A 20,140-nucleotide genomic window follows, 5' to 3' on the forward strand; every position below is an offset into this window, starting at 1 on the left:
AAAGGCATGACATATGCATGCCTTCCACTAATCAAGTCAAGCGAATATTGAGAGGCAAGCCCACGAACCAACCAAAATGATGGGCGTGGTTACAAGCCTGTAGAGAGATAACAACTGGGACAGACCACTTTGCGCGCTCTACCCTAAAAAGCACCCCAAGGTTTTTTTTAACTGCAATAGAGCACACACGCCCCTTAGGGATATGTGTGCTCTACAGGTGAACCCCTATTTTTGAGGTGCACCAAGGGGGACCATTTTCCCATTTCCATCCCTGGCTTAGCATTTCCTAAAAATTAGGAAATGCAAAACTGGTCCATTGACTAAAATGCAATGGGATTTTTTAATACCGATTTCCTAGTAGTGATACTTTGTAAGAATTGCTTTTAGGAAATTGGTATCTTTGTACATAGCATTTTGCATTTCTTAAAAAGTGATTTCTATGAAGTCGCTAGTTAAGAAATGCAAAATTTTATTTTCGTACATCTGGCCCTTAGTGAGCTGTTACTAATAAAAAACTTTAAATGTTCTTAGTTGTCCCACTCCCTTATGAATTAATGTACAATGTTTAGAGATGACTTAATTTTATTTTGAGACCTATGTATAAATTTAACACATTGTGAGAGACGAAGGGTAAGAATATTAAAATACTCTTAGATATCTCCCTCTCTGTGTATATCCTCAGTTGTATTTAAAAACTATGTGCAAAATACAATCAGGTGCAATACTGTGATAGGAACTGCTTGCAGAAGAGACAATTTTGCAAAGTAACAACTTCTTATTTCGTCTTAACTTTCAATGTAATAAATTAGGGTACTTGTGCAAATCTTATTTCCTTTAACCATATTCTAGTGTTCCTGTCCTCCATTTTTAGGTCGAGAGCGCAAGTGCTCTGGCCTAGTGTAATCTATCTGTGGGCTTTTAACCACGCCCACTGCACGCTCATCACTATCACTTGTTCATGGGCTTGCCTTTCAAAAATCCTTTGGTATCATTGGTAAATGCTTTACGTTTGTCCCTCCTTAGGGCAGTTTTGTTACCGTCTTGGACACCGACCCTGTTACATGGATAATTGCATGATTGCTGATATGTCTGACTGGGAGCAAACTTCTTTTTCCTTTTGTGTCTCTCCTTCGTGCTCATGCTCATGGTGGCCATGGCACTTTGAATTGGCTTGCTTATGTGAACTGTGGCAAGAAAAGTCCAGATAGGATTTTACAACTATATTAGCTCTAAATCGAGCAAATGCGGGACCCATTCCATTGCACATGCTTGTTATATATGGTTGCAGTTCAACATCATATGTTATTTCTAATACATGAAAATACCTTAGATCATTCTTACATTTCTGTAAGTCCTTATCAAGAGAACTCTCCTTTCTCAGATTGTTCACCAGTTTGTTTCTTTTAAGTTGACAGTTGCTGCTTGTTTTCACCAGACCTAGAGTCAACAGTCAATATGATTTATTTTGATTTTTGTGCCCTGCAATTCCATTCGAAGACAATAAGGGCCATATTTGTGGCAAAGGGCACAGTGTAGCTGAGCAAGTCTCCTTGCGGCGCTGCACTGCATCACTGGGAAGGTGCAGGAATGCACCATATTTAAGGCATACTGTGCATTCCTGTCCTATCCCCTGCACTGGCGCACAATGGGCTGCCTAGCGCCAACGTCGGCACCTTTGCACCATGGTGCAAGGGTGCCTGAGTTGCATGCATGATTGTTTTTGGGATTGAAGGGGCACCTTCCTGCACAAACACAATCCTTAAAGGCATAGTCCTCTATCTATGTGTGCTGCAGAATGCAGCACTCGAAGAAAGAGGAAGCAATGAGGAGAACTAAAAATATTTCTCCTCTTAATTAACGCATCTGCTGTGAGGCGTATCTTTTAGGCACATTCCCAGGTTTACCAGGTTTTGTAAATCTGGGAATGCATCACAAACCTTGGGATGTATGTGTGAACACCCTCGGAGCACTTTCCTAGGGCAGAGTAAGGCAATGCAGCGATTTCCACTGCCTTGTGTTACTCCATATTTTTGGAGTCAATCAAATCCACGCAAAGTGGCTTTGCACGGCTTCAAAAATATGACTTAAGGTTTGCGTCATGCATGTACCATGTTGTGTGGTGCACTCATGACAGTAAACACTCATAGGTATGCTCTTAAATGTATTTGTATAGTGTGCTTCATCAAGCCTGTCGCTGATTCAGTGATACCATGCCAATAATTAATTTTTCTTTGATAATCTTTCAATAAATTATATATGTCAGTTCCACGCTAAGCACAGTATGTACTCTACCCCTTGGGAGACCTCACCAGTTTTTCTGAGTACTCTATTTAGGCCTTCTGGAGTCGCTTGACTTCTTTTTTCCTGTAGCACCTCGTGGCCATAGAGCATCATAGGCTAGTCATATTTATATTATATGTTTCTTTCAAAACCTCCAATGATTTGAAACTCAATTCATAACCCATTCTTTTCAAGGCTCCTGCAGTGCTTGTGCTCTCTGCTTAAGTGCCACAGGATGGCTATCAACATTTCAATTGATTTTAAAAATCACTCCTAGGCAAGTATGTTAGTTCACTCACTCTAATTGTTGTCCTTTCAGCATCTATCTCTTCCCTTTCACACTTGCCTTTTAGTATGATAGAGTGTTCCGTGGTAATAATTTGCCTGTATTTGGACGCTCTTTAGGCCGATGAATCTTTTGGCTAAGTGGGACTCTCTTCACCCGAGATCAGTCAATTTAATCAAATCAATAATCAATAACGAACATAAGCAATACCCTGATCAACATAACACTTAACAATTAATCCGGAATACATTTCGGCGAACCCTGACCTTTCAGTCAGGAATAACCACACCAGTTTATTCAAAGTTAGTGAATTTATTTCCCTATATTAACAAAGCTAGCACAATATAGATGTGTCTCAACACCAAATGATAAACGTAAATGAACATTAATAGCTGTCCATAACGGCGGAAAAGATGCAATCTATGCAGCATTTGAATAACAAGGCATTCGATAATAGCAATGCAAATCACTAGAACTATAATCAGTAATGGACTAATTGCATACATTGGTCAGCATAACAAAGGTCTCAAATTGCATCGTGCAACAAAGGAATCCTCATCTACCTCAAATTAGCATCGGCATGTGGGACTTCATGCAAAAATAATTTAGCAACATTAATTTAGAAAACTCCTAGCTAGGGCTCTTATCAAAAATCAGCAGTTGGTTACCTAAAAGAAACACAATGCAATTGTATAATTTCCTTTCATATTTACCAATTACAATCAGCATTCAAGGAAGTCTTCGTCTCACAGGTACCGTTTCTCGATCAGCATGGGACGGGGCAAAGGGGCAGGGGTGGACGGGGCAATTGCCTCACGGCGGCAAGATAAAACTACTACTTCATGCAAAGGGATCAGAGTTAAAGTCTCTAGGGTAGGAATCATTTAAATCTATTTCTCTCGATTAGAGAAAACATCAAAGTCTCTTTCAAAATGGCGTCGCAGCAAGGTGGGCCATAATAGCTGCAATGTCCTGCAAAATGGCGGGTATCGGGCTGGTAATAGCTGTAATGGCCGCAATGTCAATGATGTCCGGGTAATGGCTGGTAACAGCAATAATGGCTGCTTTCTTCTCGTGCACCTGGTTTAAATAGACAACAGTTCTAATCCAGTAGGGTCTTCCATTGGAGGGTTCATAGGTTAGCTTCAAATTGTCCAATCAAAAACAACAGTTCTCAAGCTTTTACTTAAGCATACATTATCCTTGGAGACGGGTACGCAAGTTGCAACATTTTATACCAATTAACTCATTTTCAGAGCTTCCATTGTCCGCACCTGCAGATTGACCTTGGAGCAAAGAGAGAAAAATGCCAGGCTGGCACGAAACCTTAAGATAAGCAGGTGAACGATCTCAGTGGAAAAGTACAGCTTCAAGCAGAAATACACGTTTATTAGCACATTGGAAAAATACGAGCATCTAAATCGTGAGACATGGCAACTAGGCCAAAGCCTCCACTAAAGTAATGCTAAGCTAAAACATTTCAAACAAGCAAATCATAGCACACGTTTATGATTATGTCGGATTAGTGCAATTCTAATACACCACGTTATATAAAGCACGCTTATAAATGTTGGCAAACTACTCTAAGGGCACATTTTGTCCCCGTACAATCTTTATTAGTTCGGTTAAAGTCACACATGATTATTGCAGCACTACGTTTAAGCGTCAAAAAAATGTAAAACCTTCATTTCAGCGTCATCAATCCCTCCTCTGATGACTACTTGTCATCACACAAACTATCCCCACAAATTTTATTCCATTAAAATTCTGTCAGTTCTCTTTTCCTTTTAATTCCCCTTGTCCTTGCTTTGTATTCTTCTGCCATTCTTTTCATCATTTTCTCTTCCTTCCTTCTTTTAATTCTTTCCATAATCATTAATATTCCCCTTTTTATTCCCCAAATTCCAAATATGCAAATTAGAACTATTAGAATTCCCTGTATTATTTTTAGCAATATTCCATTCCAAATGCCACCAAGCCAATTTCCCACTGAAGCAAGTCCCTTTCCAACCTTCTCCCACAGTCCTGGTTCTTTCAATTCCTTCAAATCTGCACTCTCTTTTGTTAGATTAGCAAGCATAGTTTTAATTTTCACACTGTTGTCAGGAATATACGTGCAACAGTGGCGCGCACCAAGCATTTTGCAAACGCCGCCATCCTTTGCTAAAAGAATGTCTAAGGCAAGCCTGTTTTGAAGAGTCATAGCTCTTTCCGCTGCAAGTTCAGCATCTATCAGGATTATAGCACCTGAAAACTTTGTCAACATGTTATCCACTATAGTGGACAACTTTCTTATTTTGATGGAATTCAACACAACTCCCAACGAAGGAATCATGGCTCCAAATATATCTCCTACCACAGCAGCTGCGGTCTCTCTTTTCTGGATACGATGGGATCCAGATGTCTTTGGAATCATCGATAAGTCATCCAGTTGATAAACCTTTGGGAACACTATACCCAAATAACATCTTCCCCACCATCCCTTCGGAAGACGGTAATAGGCATTATACCCACAAATGTAATATACGCCTGGTATGACAGGGTCAAGTCCGTTCATCATGAATGTCCATTTGGCCTTAAAGATAAACGTATGTTTACACTCACTCGCTCCTACGAAAATGTTATCATAATAAGATTCACCTCGATATATACAAAATTTCCCTACATGCCAAGCATCTAAAGCTATTCTCCCTTGTGTTTTTATTGCGGCAAAATCATAGTGATCTACTGAAGTCCTCTTACTTAGCTCTTTTTCTAATTTCGCATTCATTTGTGCCCTTCTATCATCTGTGCGATCTAAAAAGCTTATTTCTACTGCAGAGAGCGAGGAGGTAAGGTTTTCCCTATGAGCGTGAGCCGTTTCAAAAGGTTGCATTGGCTCGAAAAATTCCCTCATTATTTTAGCATCCCAATCTTTAGCAATCTGGCTTAGCTGCGCTATTATAGGAACATATGCAAAGGTAACATCATAATTTGAGTAAAAATACTGTATGTTAGTTTGACCATAAAATCTAGACATTACTATACTACATGTAATCCCGTATGTAAGAGGCATGTGGTGATAAGTCACCCCTTCCTTTACTGATGTCGGTATCTGTGTACACACATAACAATCTTTCGCATCCATAGTCTCAACATATTCTGTTAGCAAGCGATAGAAAACATTATACGAAAGTTCTTTCTTATCATGCAAGTGTCTCTCATCCAATTCTAGTCTTTTCAATGCGGTTAGTTCAGTGACAGTAACAGGAGCAAAAGTGGAAGCATCGATTTTCTCATTCTCACCCTTACCATGCATTCCAAGCACTATTGCCATTATTATTAGTACACATGCAATTACCAAGCCTATACACACATATTTACAATATTTCTTTTTACTGTTTTGCGTCATGATCTGTACAGAATCAGAGAGCTAGAAGCACCTAAAAAGAAACTATTTAGCAATCAGTTACAAAGCTGAACGAGCGCAATGTTCACACAGTTTTCTTCAAGAGGCCAGTCATTTATCGGTTAGCAGCATTTGTCTCAATTCGGCAATAACTCAATTTTTTTTTTTTTTTTTTCAAAGTTCAATAACTCACTCCTTTTTTTTTTTTTTTTTTTTTTCATTTTGCAACGTTATTTTAAGAGTCAATCAGGTTTTCAAAAGTCTTATCAGGTTAGCAAATGTCTCATCCGGTTTAGCAATGTCTCAGCTGGTTGTTTGTATCACGTTAGATTGTAGCAAGCAATGTCATTTATCACCCTTTCAATCGACAGAGTCCATAAAACTTTTCTTTTCTATTGGTATCTCTTCTTCTTCGTTCTCGAGGCTAAGAGATACAAATTCGTCAGTCCAATCGTCATTGACTACATATGCCCATTCTGGACCGGAATATCTCCTGTTTGGTATCCTTTTCCTTTTCAATTTTGCTTCTCTTTTTGATTCTGCCTCACTGGTACTTTCCTCTTTGGCCAAGTCTTTTCCTTCACTTGAGGATGGTACCACGACAGTTACTTCTTTTCTTTTCTCTTTCACTTTTGGCCTTTCTCCGTCGTTCAAGTTTTCTTTAGTCCTTTGTTTTATTGGTGATGTACTTAGTCTCCTCTTTGCACCGTGTCCATTTGATGGACCTGCGACCTTTTATGTGGAAGCTTGAACTGTTTTGTTCTGTTCTGCCTTGTCCCCTCCTTCTGGGGAATCAATCACGTTCTCGTTTTCTTTTTCTGTATCGTCTGCTTCTGGGAAAGCCCTCCTCTGATCAGGCTCTCCTGCTTTTTCACCTCTTTCGAGCCCTTCGTCACCGTTACTTTCTTCAGACTCTTTATCACTTTCAGCTGCTTCAGGCTCTTTATCACCTTCAGCTGCTTCAGGCTCTTTGCTACCCTCAGCTGCTTCAGGCCTTTTGTCACCTTCAGCTGCTTCAGGCCTTTTGTCACCTTCAGCTGCTTCGTCACTGTCTGAACTTTCTCCTTGGTCTTCCCCAAGTGAGTCGGTCGTTTCGTCCCCAGAGAATATTTCTCTCTCTCCTGTTTCTGCCTGTTCACTTTCAGTTTGTGTTTGCTCTGTCTCGGCGCTCAGCACTGTTTTATCAGGCACTGGCAGTTTCAGCGCTTCAACTTCCTCATCCGTGGGACACAACACTTTCTTTGTGTGACTGGCGTGAATCCAGTTGGGAACTCCCGCACACTTCACAGCGGTAGTGGTCGTCAGGATCACTTGGAAAGGGCCTTTCCAACGGGGTTCCAGACACGACTTTCTCACGTGCTTCTTTACCACGACCCAGTCACCTGCTTTCAGTGTGTGTCCTGGACCTTGGATCGGTGGCAAGGTGGTTGCTTCCACCTGGTGAGAGAAAGAGCGAACCACGTCAGCCAGACCTTTGCAGTAGTCTAACACCATATCATCTGTAATATTCAAAAGCGCGTTTGCGGGAACTGCAGGAAGTCTCATAGCCCTGCCCATGAGAATTTCGTGCGGAGACAATCCAGTCTTTCTATCAGGGGTGTTTCTCATTGACATTAGCACCAAGGGCAATGCGTCAGGCCATTTCAAATTTGTCGATGCACATATTTTCGCCATTCTTGATTTCAATGTAGCATTCATTTGTTCCACCAGTCCTGAGGCTTCAGGGCGATAGCTACAATGCAGTTTTTGCTCAATGTTCAGCGCTTCGCAAAGTAACTTTATCACCTCGTTATTGAAGTGACTTCCCCTATCTGATTCTAAAGAGATCGGGAATCCGAAACGTGGTATCAACTCCCTCAACAATAGTTTTGCAACTGTAAGGCTGTCATTTCTACGTGTGGGGTATGCTTCAATCCAGTGACTAAAAATGCACACAATCACCAACACATACTTCAGACCTCCATGCACAGGCATCTCAATGAAGTCCATCTGCATTCTACTAAACGGGCCACTGGCCCTGCCAATGTGGCTCGCGTTCACAACTGTTCCCTTTCCTGGGTTCATCTGCTGACAAATGACACATCGATGGCAAACTGCTTCTGCAGCTTGACGAAATCTGGGGTTAAACCAATCAGTTTTGAACAATCTTATCATGGCATCTCTCCCTAGGTGAGCCTGCCCATGATAGAACCGCGCAAGCTGTGATAAGAGACTATTTGGCAAAACAAATTTTCCCTCATTTGAAACCCATAACTCATCTGGTCTCTTTATACATTGTGATTTAATCCAGGAATCTCTTTCATCCTCCCTGACGTTATTCTGTAATGCTTTTAGTTCATCTATTGTATCTACGACCTTCAAGGCAAATGCTTCAGCTGGTTCGAGCTCTGGTTCACTTATCGAATTCCATTCATCTCTGAGTAATATACAGTTCAAGGCACAAAATCTTGCGACTTGATCCGCATATGCATTTCCCAGAGAAACATAGTCCTGTCCTTTTGTATGAGCACTACACTTTACCACTGCAACTTCGGCTGGCATTTGAATGGCGTGTAACAATTCCCTTATTCTCTCCCCGTTTTTCACTGGGGATCCTGAAGAAGTCAGGAAACCTCTCGGTGACCATAGTTGTCCAAAGTCCTGCACAATTCCAAACCCGTACTGACTATCGGTGTAAATGGTGACTTTCATCAATGCAGACAGTTGACATGCTCTTGTAAGGGCTACAAGTTCTGCTACTTGTGCAGAATAGACTCCTTGAAGCCAGGACGCTTCCAAGACACCTGTTACAGTACATACAGCATATCCTGCTTTCAAAATTCCCATCCCATCTCTTAGACATGAACCATCAACGAAAACAATTTGGTCATTTTCATCAAGTTTAGTATCCTTAATGTCAGGTCGAGGTTTTGTGCAAAATTCAGTCACCTGAAGGCAGTCATGCTCGACGTCTTCAGCGTTCTCAATTTCAGCATTTTCACCGGGAAGCAAGGTTGCTGGATTCAACGTAGTGCACCTTTTCAGCTGCACATTCGGTGAGCCCAGGATTATCGTTTCATACCTTGTGAGTCTTGCTCCAGTCATGTGTTGCGTTCGGGAGCGGGTCAAAAGTATTTCAACTGAGTGAGGGACCATGACTGTTACTGGGTGTCCCATCACTATTCCTTCACTCTGAGTGAGGCTGATACCAACTGCTGCTATGGCGCGCAAACACCCTGGAAGTGCTGCTGCGACCGGATCCAAAGTAGCTGAAAAATACGCTACTGGTCTGTTTATGCCACCATGGGCTTGAGTCAAGACAGACAAAGAACATGCATCACGTTCATGACAAAACAATGTGAAAGGCTTTGTGTAATCAGGCATACCTAAAGCTGGAGCCCTGCACATGCATTCTTTCAATTCGATAAAAGCATCCATCTCATCTCCTTTCAGCTCAATTTGATCCAAGGCATCCTTCTGGGTCAGCTTCAGTAAAGGCTTTGCTAGAGTTGAGAAGTTGGGAATCCACTGACGACAGTAGCCCACCATTCCCAAAAACTTCCTCACCTCCCTCCTTGTCTTTGGTGGACTAATTTGAAGTACACTCGTTATTCTTTCCTTCATTATTCTCCGTGACCCTTTCTCTATCTGGTGACCCAAGTATTTCACTTTCTTCTGGCAGAACTGCAATTTGGAAGGAGACACCTTGTGTCCATTCCTTCCCAAATGGTTCAACAGAGCAATGGTATCAGCTGTGCAGCCACTTTCTGTCTTAGATGCGATCAGTAAGTCATTGATGTACTGTACTAGGGTTGACTCGAATGGCAATTCTAATGCTTCCAAGTCTTTCTTTAGAATCTGATTGAATATTGACGGTGACTCAGAAAACCCTTGAGGAATTCGACACCAACTGTACACTCTGTCTAAGAATTTGAAACAAAAGAGAAATTGACTGTCCTCATGAAGAGGCACCGAAAAGAATGCTTGTGACAAGTCGATGACTGAGAACCACTCGGCATCGCAAGGGACTTGAAACATTATCACAGCTGGATTTGGTACGACAGGGCAACATTTAATTATGATGTCATTTATTTTCCTCAAGTCCTGTACAATTCGGACCTTTCCACTCGGCTTTATTAGTCCCATGATTGGTGAATTACATGGACTGCTTAACACTTCCTTCAGTACTCCCTGTTTTACAAATTCGTCAATGAGTTGGGCAACTTTCATGAGGGTGTCTTGTGCCATGTGGTATTGTGGGGTCTGGGGAAAGGTTGCATTGGGCTTTACAGTCACTTTCACTGGTTCCACTCCTTTCATCAATCCCACCTCTTTCCCTGTCATATCCCACACTTCCTTTCCGACTGTTTCCCGTAATTCAGCTGGAATATCTTCTTCAGTTATCATCGGGAAAAGATAAATCAGAGGATACTCTTCATCAACAGTTTCCATCTCATCCCCCTCTACACTGTCCTCTTCTTCCCCATCACTGCTCGTCTGGATTTTTATTCCATTGTTCGAACACATAATCGAACAACCCAATTTGCTCAATAGGTCTCTCCCTAACAGTGCTATCGGGCTTGAGTCACATACCACAAATTTGTGTAACCCTTGATAGTTACCAATGCTGACTGGTACCGGATCTGTAATTGGGTTTGTCAGGTGTTTGTTTGCTACTCCCACCACTTGAACTGTTCCCCCTGAGAGTGGCAAATTTGGTACTTCAATGCTCTTAACAGTTGAACGTGTGGCTCCTGTGTCAACCAAGAATGAGACACGATGACCCATTACTCTTCCCTCCACGTACGGACCCTTTTGATCAACTTCCAAGGATGCTGCAAGCACACAATCTCCTTCCTCTCCTGAACTTTCACTCTCCCATACATTGTTTATTCCATCCTCACTGTGTAATGGGAACTGTTGTACGGTGCCATTTGTATTCATTACCTGACCCGAGACCTGTGGAGGAACCATCACTTGCTGCTGACTCATTGGTGCCAAAGGTATTTGCATTTGCTGATTAGGTACCATGGGAAACTGCTGTTGCATTGGCTGCATTTGCGTCCTCTGCATACGGGGCATCTGCATCTGCTGCGGCTGCATAGGTTGTAATCCCTGCAACTGATTTATGGCCTGAAAATTTGGGTTTGGACCTCTCATTTTCGGTCCCCTCATTGTCTGAAATGCATTGACATCATTGTTTTGCTGACCAACACCTGCACCTTGCTGCACCACCATCGGGCACTCGCGTTTCCAATGACCGACAATTCCGCACACGTGACACGGCATCACCTTTTTCAATGCCTGCACACCATTCGGAGTCACAACAGTGTTCAAATCCGGACCATTATTCACAAAACCTCCTCTGCCTCTGCCTCTCGCCTGTGGCTGAAACGTCATATTTCCCTGCAACTGCGGCTGCTGTTGCGGTACCTGTTGTTGGAACCCTTGCAACCCTTGCAAACCTTGCAGACCTGTCTGAGCTGCTTTGAGCTGCATCATCATCACTTTCTCTTTCAACCTTTTCTGTTTCACTTCAATTTCGTCGCTACAGTATTTCGCATAATTCAACACTTCATCAATAGGTTTCAACTGCCAACAAATCAAATGCGACTTTATCATCTGACTTATCTCTGGTCTCAGCCCTTCCACAAATCTAAACACAAAATGAAGCATGTCCTTCGCCTCTATTGTTTCCGTGCCACTGTAGTTCTTGAACGCCTTCAACAACCTCTCATAGTAACTATGAATCGACTCTTTAGCCTCTTGGGCAGTTCGATCGATCTTCTGCCAATCCACATTTTTCGCGGCAACCTTCGTCTTCAAATGCTCAATCACCTTATAGTACAGGCTCATCACCATAGGTGATGGTGCACCCGTATCCCTGTCTCTCTCTGGTTCACTTGTCGGCCAACCCACAGCTCTTTTGCAATCCTCCCACAAATCTGCCGGAACCACAATCTCAAAGAGAGTGTTCAGGTCTTCCCAGAGACATTTTGCAAGCTTCACAAACCTGTCAGTCTGTTGATACCATTCAATCGGTTTCTATCTCAGTTTGGGAAAATCATCCGTAAAAGACTGAATGTCGCTTCTATGCCATGGTACATGTATTAATTTTCCCCCTGCTGTCTCCCTCATTGGTAACATGGTTACTGCATCACTACTCTGTGGTCTTTTCTCGTTGAGCTCTGGGACACTGTCTTTCCTCTTTTCCTTTCTCTTTGCCCATCTGCTTTCCCATTTGTCTAAGCACCTCCACACTTGTGCACTCTGCAACAATTCTCTAAGGTGTGCCTTCATGCCTGCTGACCTCATGTGTTCAAAATCTGTGGTCCCGAAATCCAACCTGTAGCTCCTGCTCAAGTGTTTCGTCTTGTCTATGTCAACCCCGTTTTTGTCAGCTATTTCTTGCAAGCTTCTATGTACCTTGTTCACTTCCCTCGTAATCCTGGGACATAGATACCTCAGCTCTTCTTCCGAGTAGGACTCTAACCTATTCACACCCATAGTCCCTTCCACCAATTCTTGTGCTTCCATGTTCAACCTGACCCTATTCAGATAATCTTCTCCCTTCCCACTGGCTGAGCTTTGTGTGGAATTCAGACTGTTGAACCACTGTGTCAGCTGTTGCGCATTCAACCCCATCAGTGTAGCATTCACATCGACTGCCATTGATGGTTGTGGCAACTTTTCAGTGTTCGATGTTAGAGGTATTATCAGTGGGGGGCTCGACCTCACCACTGTCGACTGAGCACATATGGGACTAAACTCCATCAAGGACCCAGATCCAGTTGGCTGAGCCGCTATCGGAGTTATCCCTGGAGTGTTTTCTATGCACCTCCTTTCTGTCCCACTCTGCAGCATTGATCCCTGACCGCTCATACCTAAGTTAGGCTGACTGTACAAAGGTACCGGTGGACCTACAGTAATGGGTAGCGATATCGCATCTGGGTTTTGTCCATTTCCCATGTTCTGAGACATGTTCATTCCCACACTATGGGTCATCATTGCCGGCATGCCCATCTGACTCCCCGTCATCTGAGCATGTGCGTTTCCCCCCTGCATCTGCTTTTGAGGCATCAAAAACTGGGTGGATTCAGCTTGTGCCAATGTTGGGTTGTGACCATTCTGTCCTCCCATTGCGGTTGGATCTAGAATCATTCCTGTACTGTTGTCACTGCTGTAGTACCTTGGGACCTGCGGCTGATAATTTTCTGCTGGTTTCAACATGGGCACATCTGGATATATTCTCCTAACCTGCGGTATCTGCGGGGTGAACAGTAAACTCGGGTCCTTAGATCCCGATAGCGTTTCTGAACTCTGAGTTTCATTTTTCTGTACCGGTGCCGGAGGGGCAGAACTGGTACTTGGACCTTGTCCATTCTCTGCATAAGGCGGTGGACGGTCGTTCAGCAATTGCATTATTAACTCCTCATCCTCTAACTCCTCTTCTCTTCTCAACCTTTCCTCGTCCTCTCTATCTTTGGAACACCTCCTATTTGTCTTACAGGTAGCTTTCTTACCTGTCTCCTCTTCTTCCTTAGTAATTGCGGGAAACAATTTTATCCCCTGCAATACATCTGACCTCCACACTTTCTGTGCATTATCCCACCTAGCGTCCGCTAGTGTCTTTTCTACCTTCCTTATCCTAGTCTCGAACTTATTTTGCTGCTGCTGTCTAGCCATTAGTTCCCAAATCGCTACAGCCTCAAACTGTGCTGGCCTTGGAGGTACCTTCATGTCGTACATCGCGAATCTCAAATTCTCTAGGATCCTTATATTGAATGTTCCATGAATCGGGAACGCTACGCTCCCATGTTTCTCTGTCAGCTTGTGCCATTGCTTTAACCATAGGCACGGAGCTACCCCCTTTTCCTCCATTACAATGTAAGCTGGTGTACCTTCGGGCGGCGTCTCCTCTCCTACGCTCGCTTTAATGTAAGACTCCCCCTTCATCGCACTCCTTAATGCTTTAAAAAATTTCATTTTCTCGTCTTTTATTTCACAAAATATGTAATCAATAGGTGACTTTAATTCCCGGAATACTCTTCGCTTGCCTTTCCCCTTCCAATCGAGTCCCACGGACTGCGTCCAATCCGTGCGCGACCCTTCTCTGCAACCAACCTATCCCAGCGCGGCTCCTAGTGACGTCACACACACTGCGGCTGACAAAGCCTCGCGGCTAGTCCTCCTTCACTCAGCTCCTCTCGTAACAACTTCTTGCATGTATCGCGAGCTACCAAAAAAATAATAATAATAAAACAGATCTGTCGGTTTACTACAGGAAGGGTAACACAATCGCTTCAGGACCTTAGGGATTTTTCACTAGCCTCGGCAGTTATTCCATCTTTCTCGGTCCCCACGTTCGCAAGCAGATCTGACCCGCAGACTGCTCTCAACTTGTCAGTGATCTATTCTAGTGCACTTAGAATTTTGTCAAAGCCCGAAGTCGAAGTTTCTTTCACTCCCTTAACACACGTACCGACTCGTTGACCACGCCCGATCAACCTACTAAACCGACCAGACCACAACATAAACAAGTGTCTCATACACTTTTCAACATACTCCGGAGTCTCTTGACCTCGCAGGGCCCGTCTCAACAACAACAACCACGTGGACCTTTTTATGCACGAAGCGCCACATGCACATGAAGTTCGACGACTTCCCTACTCTCACACTCGGAGTCGCACCTCCGCTATTTCTATGAAGTTCGACGACTTCCCTACTTCTACACTCGGAGTCGCACCTCCGCTATTCTCTAAAATCCTCGCAACCTTTTCACACAATCTGCGGCAATAAGCTGTGCAAGCGCAAAATCCTAACTTCTCTCATACCGTCACTAGTACCACCAACGCTGATCTCACACCTCCATTCTCTTCATTCGCAAGCTCCGAGATCCCGGGAAAGTCGCGGTGGACTTAGCCCATCATCATTTTCTCAATCAGTTTTATCCAAGAAAAATCTAATTCAACTTCTCGAGCGGGGTTTCAAAGGGCGTAACCGTTAATTCAACACCATGTACTTTAAGAGTACGGGGTCCCAAAAGGCGAAACCGTCCTCTGCTACTGATAGAGCGTTCCGTGGTAATAATTTGCCTGTATTTGGACGCTCTTTAGGCCGATGAATCTTTTGGCTAAGTGGGACTCTCTTCACCCGAGATCAGTCAATTTAATCAAATCAATAATCAAAAACGAACATAAGCAATACCCTGATCAACATAACACTTAACAATTAATCCGGAATACATTTCGGCGAACCCTGACCTTTCAGTCAGGAATAACCACACCAGTTTATTCAAAGTTAGTGAATTTATTTCCCTATATTAACAAAGCTAGCACAATATAGATGTGTCTCAACACCAAATGATAAACGTAAATGAACATTAATAGCTGTCCATAACGGCGGAAAAGATGCAATCTATGCAGCATTTGAATAACAAGGCATTCGATAATAGCAATGCAAATCACTAGAACTATAATCTGTAATGGACTAATTGCATACATTGGTCAGCATAACAAAGGTCTCAAATTGCATCGTGCAACAAAGGAATCCTCATCTACCTCAAATTAGTATCGGCATGTGGGACTTCATGCAAAAACAATTTAGCAACATTAATTTAGAAAACTCCTAGCTAGGGCTCTTATCAAAAATCAGCAGTTGGTTACCTAAAAGAAACACAATGCAATTGTACAATTTCCTTTCATATTTACCAATTACAATCAGCATTCAAGGAAGTCTTCGTCTCACAGGTACCGTTTCTCGATCAGCATGGGACGGGGCAAAGGGGCAGGGGTGGACGGGGCAATTGCCTCACGGCGGCAAGATAAAACTACTACTTCATGCAAAGGGATCAGAGTTAAAGTCTCTAGGGTAGGAATCATTTAAATCTATTTCTCTCGATTAGAGAAAGCATCAAAGTCTCTTTCAAAATGGCGTCGCAGCAAGGTGGGCCATAATAGCTGCAATGTCCTGCAAAATGGCGGGTATCGGGCTGGTAATAGCTGTAATGGCCGCAATGTCAATGATGTCCGGGTAATGGCTGGTAACAGCAATAATGGCTGCTTTCTTCTCGTGCACCTGGTTTAAATAGACAACAGTTCAAATCCAGTAGGGTCTTCCATTGGAGGGTTCATAGGTTAGCTTCAAATTGTCCAATCAAAAACAACAGTTCTCAAGCTTTTACTTAAGCATACATTATCCTTGGAGACGGGTACGCAAGTTGCAACATTTTATACCAATTAACTCATTTTCAGAGCTTCCATTGTCCGCACCTGCAGATTAACCTTGGAGCAAAGAGAGAAAAATGCCAGGCTGGCACAAAACCTTAAGGTAAGCAGGTGAACGATCTCAGTGGAAAAGTACAGCTTCAAGCAGAAATACACGTTTATTAGCACATTGGAAAAATACGAGCATCTAAATCGTGAGACATGGCAACTAGGCCAAAGCCTCCACTAAAGTAATGCTAAGCTAAAACATTTCAAACAAGCAAATCATAGCACACGTTTATGATTATGTCGGATTAGTGCAATTCTAATACACCACGTTATATAAAGCACGCTTATAAATGTTGGCAAACTACTCTAAGGGCACATTTTGTCCCCGTACAATCTTTATTAGTTCGGTTAAAGTCACACATGATTATTGCAGCACTACGTTTAAGCGTCAAAAAAATGTAAAACCTTCATTTCAGCGTCATCAAGTACAAACCGTAAATTTTGTTTTTGCTACTTTGAAGATTGATTCACTCACTTTACAACAATCATCAAATTCATTCAGTTGCACCTGAAAGCCTGTGAGAGTAAAATGCATTACAACAGCATCATTTGCTTAACATAATTGTAATAAATTCTTCCCCTAATCTTGGTGGGAGTAGGCATACAGAGATCGGCATTTGAGAGGTGTTCACTACGTAGGTCAGGGGATCGCTGTATGTTATGTGTTACATCACATACAATATTGCAAACACAGCATAAATGTAAACACCACATTAAACCAGACATTGCACAGAGATGGGGCTCGGAACCACTCTACCCAGCAAGATTGGGAATTAGGGATGGAATTCTATAAACTTCTGGAAAAGTAAATCTAAAAAGGGTGTGGTTTTATGAACAAACTTGAGGAAAAAATGGGGAGGATTGGAGGTGATGGGGGAGAAATGGAAAGACAATGAATGAAGGAGTGATTCGGAATTTGACTCCCTCTCATCGGGAGTAATTGGACCGGAACCAACACATTGCACACTAGGGGAGTACTCCAGGAATCCGAATAGAAAGGAAAAGGTGGATGGGGTGAAACCTTGTTGTGAGGTCAGGGTGGGTGGTGGGGGGTGGATGTCATGTGGACTATATTACATATGTTTGTTGCAAACAAAAAGATTTTTTTTTTAAATTCATAGCAAAAAATATAACCACCACATTATGAGGCAAATCAAGGTACATAGATGTGGCATTATGAGTATAAAAAATACACTTACTCTGTGATCTTCTGGTTGGGTTGCGATGTTGTTGTACCTCAAAGTTCTCAACCTTGCTGTAGTGACAAACAACACACGTAATAAATGTCAGGCTCTGAAACTTTGAGAGACACACAAACTTTTGTACAACTAATTCGAAGTCTATTCATCTATGGAGCTTTTGGTAACACTTGCAGACCCATATGTCATGCCTAGAATACATTCTTTAATTGAATTATGATAGAGAACAAAATATACAGAGGCACAAAGTAGATGAGAGAGAACATAAGCATGATGGGGAAGCGAGCAGACTATAAACATCAATCACACAGAGACTGACTTCCTTAATATCATTTTATATGAAATACGGCATGGTGCCGCAGCACCTGAGGAATTACAAAGCAAATCCCAGGAGACAGATATTAACCAATGATCTTTATACATCCTGCTTGTCCAACCTCCCCACCCTGTATAACAAAGAGATCTTTATCAACAGAGAATCAAAATGTCTTCTCTACAAAAATATTCTGGTGCGTTGAGACCTAAATGTAAAACTAAACACAGACTAAGACTAGCTACCCATTCAACAAGAAGTGCCAAAGCCAATATGTGCGGCCTTGGCTCCCCTCGCTGAGCCTTGTTAGGCACTGGGGCTCGTATCCCCCAGGGTTACTATTAACTTTAAAGGGAAGGGGAAGGTGGCCACACACCCCTCCCCCCCAAACCTTTTCTGGCCCCGGGAATCCCATCCCCTGGGCCTGCATTTCTCAAAGGTGAAAAGCAGTTGTGCTCACACTAAGAAACATGTCACATAAAACGGCAGAGACAGCACGAGTGAGGGAAGACAGACAGACGAGAGAGCAGAGTGCAAGCCCACAGGGAGGAAGGATAGTGGTGGAGAGAAAAGTGAGACCCCATAGGAAGGATATGTAGGTAAGAGGCAGAAATGAGAACCTGACCGTGGAGGGAAAAGGGGAGGCGGATGTGGAGCCAGACAGAGAGAGAAAGAGACACTGAAAGAGAGAGGGAGGGAGAGAAGGAGGGTGAGGAGACTGAATGATAGAGCCAGGAGAGCAGACAGCATGAACCAAGCAGAGTGGTAAAGAGATGGCAGGGCAGGGAAAAAGAGAGAGGAGGCTCAAGACAGAGTGAGAAAGGGAGAAAGACAGTGAGAGTGGGAGAGAGATAGAGAGAGGGAGAGAGAGAGAGAAGGAGTGAAAGAGAGATAGAGCAAGGGAGAAAGACTGAGAGACAGATAGAGATAGAGAGACCGAGAGACTAAAGACAGATGGACAGGATATTAATTGTCTGTTCAGAGGGCTCCAAAATGTACCTTTCTCTTCTATAGCTGTCCCAAGTTCAGGGGAAATCAAGGACACTTTATATACAGTTCTTCTCTTTAACTTGGCATCACGTGACTGATGATAAAAGGCGTGGATTGACTAATGGCGGTCCAATCAGGGGTACCACAGCACAACAAAGACGTCAGGGCCGCAATGATGACATTTCATCAAATGAAATAACTGCATACATGAATTTGCCAAGATATGAAGGGTTAAAAATTGACATATTTTGCCTTTTAAGGATTTCTAGACTGTTTCCAAAGTCTAGCGCTTCAGAATCTCTCGTGTGTGAAAACACACTGCAGCTGAACCTCAAATATCAGAACGGCAGAGCGCAGGATGTGGGCTCAAAGCTGCCCTTTCAAGTAAAGCAACCTTGCAAATGTCGCTATTCTGAGACCCTGAAGGTCAAAAGCCCACATTACCTCAAGATTCATGTTTGTGTATATAACTTGGGGACCCTGTTGTAAGCAAATAAGAAGGCCCTTTGTACTTGGTTAGACTGTTCTATTCTTTAAGTCTTTGGGCCTGATTTAGATCTTGTCGGAGGGGAATACTTCTAACCAATGTGGTGGATATACTGTCCGCCGTATTATGATCCCATTATATCCTATGGCGATCATAATATGGCAGTCGGGATTTCCGTCACGATTGTGACAGAGTATTGAGATTTAAATCAGACCCTTTGTTTTTTAATTTACATATCAAAGGAACCAAACTGAAGAGAGAGAGAAAAATGAACATAAGAGGCACAGAATGTTATATGGTAAGTCTTGTAGACAGCACATTAAACCATATGTTCTGTTCTCTGCAGTGACATTATGAGCCTTTAAGTGTAGTGCTGGAAGGCGTGGCCAGCCGCGCAAGATGGCGAACGGGCTTTGAGATCACTCCATCAGGCCATGCACGATCCTGCAAAACCTGCTGCCATCCCTCTTTCAGGAGGACCCGAGTCCACAAGGCCCGGATGGTGGACACAGTGGGGGCCCATTTGGCTTCCCGCAGATCAGAAACGCTGCCTAAGAGGGGTGACCTGCTCGGGCCTGGAGACTGGCGCCCCTGCACACGTGGCCATGGGCGGGCAGCAGGAGTGAGCCCTGGCACGGAAAGTGAGCCAACCGCTGCCAGCCTGTGTACAGACACACTAGTCTACCTCCGGTGCTCTGATCGCTGAGAGCGATGCAGCAGAAGGCTGTGAGGAGATGAGGGGAAATCGAAGGCAAGAGACCCATCTGCAGAACGCAACGCTGAAATAGGCCGCCGTGCAAGACTACATCACGGGGGCGTGGGTACCGCCCACAGAAAAATGGGGTGTTTCACACCTCATTCGTGTGCTACCAATGCGGCCCCCACTTTTTTTTTCTTCCCTCCTTCCATTTGTTTAGCGCCCTACCCCCATTCCACATCGGAAA

The 20,140-nt window shown here is 43.3% G+C and overlaps 1 long non-coding RNA gene across 1 annotated transcript in view; it reads right to left on the bottom strand.

The window, feature by feature from the left end:
* LOC138286770 (uncharacterized) overlaps window positions 1-17,460 on the bottom strand; it is a 90,586-nt gene extending 73,126 nt beyond the window's left edge. Inside the window, exon 1 of the long non-coding RNA XR_011202058.1 lies at window positions 17,407-17,460. This is a non-coding gene — a long non-coding RNA (uncharacterized lncRNA). The remainder of the gene's footprint in view (window positions 1-17,406) is intronic.
* Window positions 17,461-20,140: the final 2,680 nt, after the last annotated feature.

This window comes from Pleurodeles waltl, chromosome 3_2, assembly GCF_031143425.1.
Source record: "Pleurodeles waltl isolate 20211129_DDA chromosome 3_2, aPleWal1.hap1.20221129, whole genome shotgun sequence".
In the NCBI taxonomy this organism is placed as follows: domain Eukaryota; kingdom Metazoa; phylum Chordata; class Amphibia; order Caudata; family Salamandridae; genus Pleurodeles; species Pleurodeles waltl.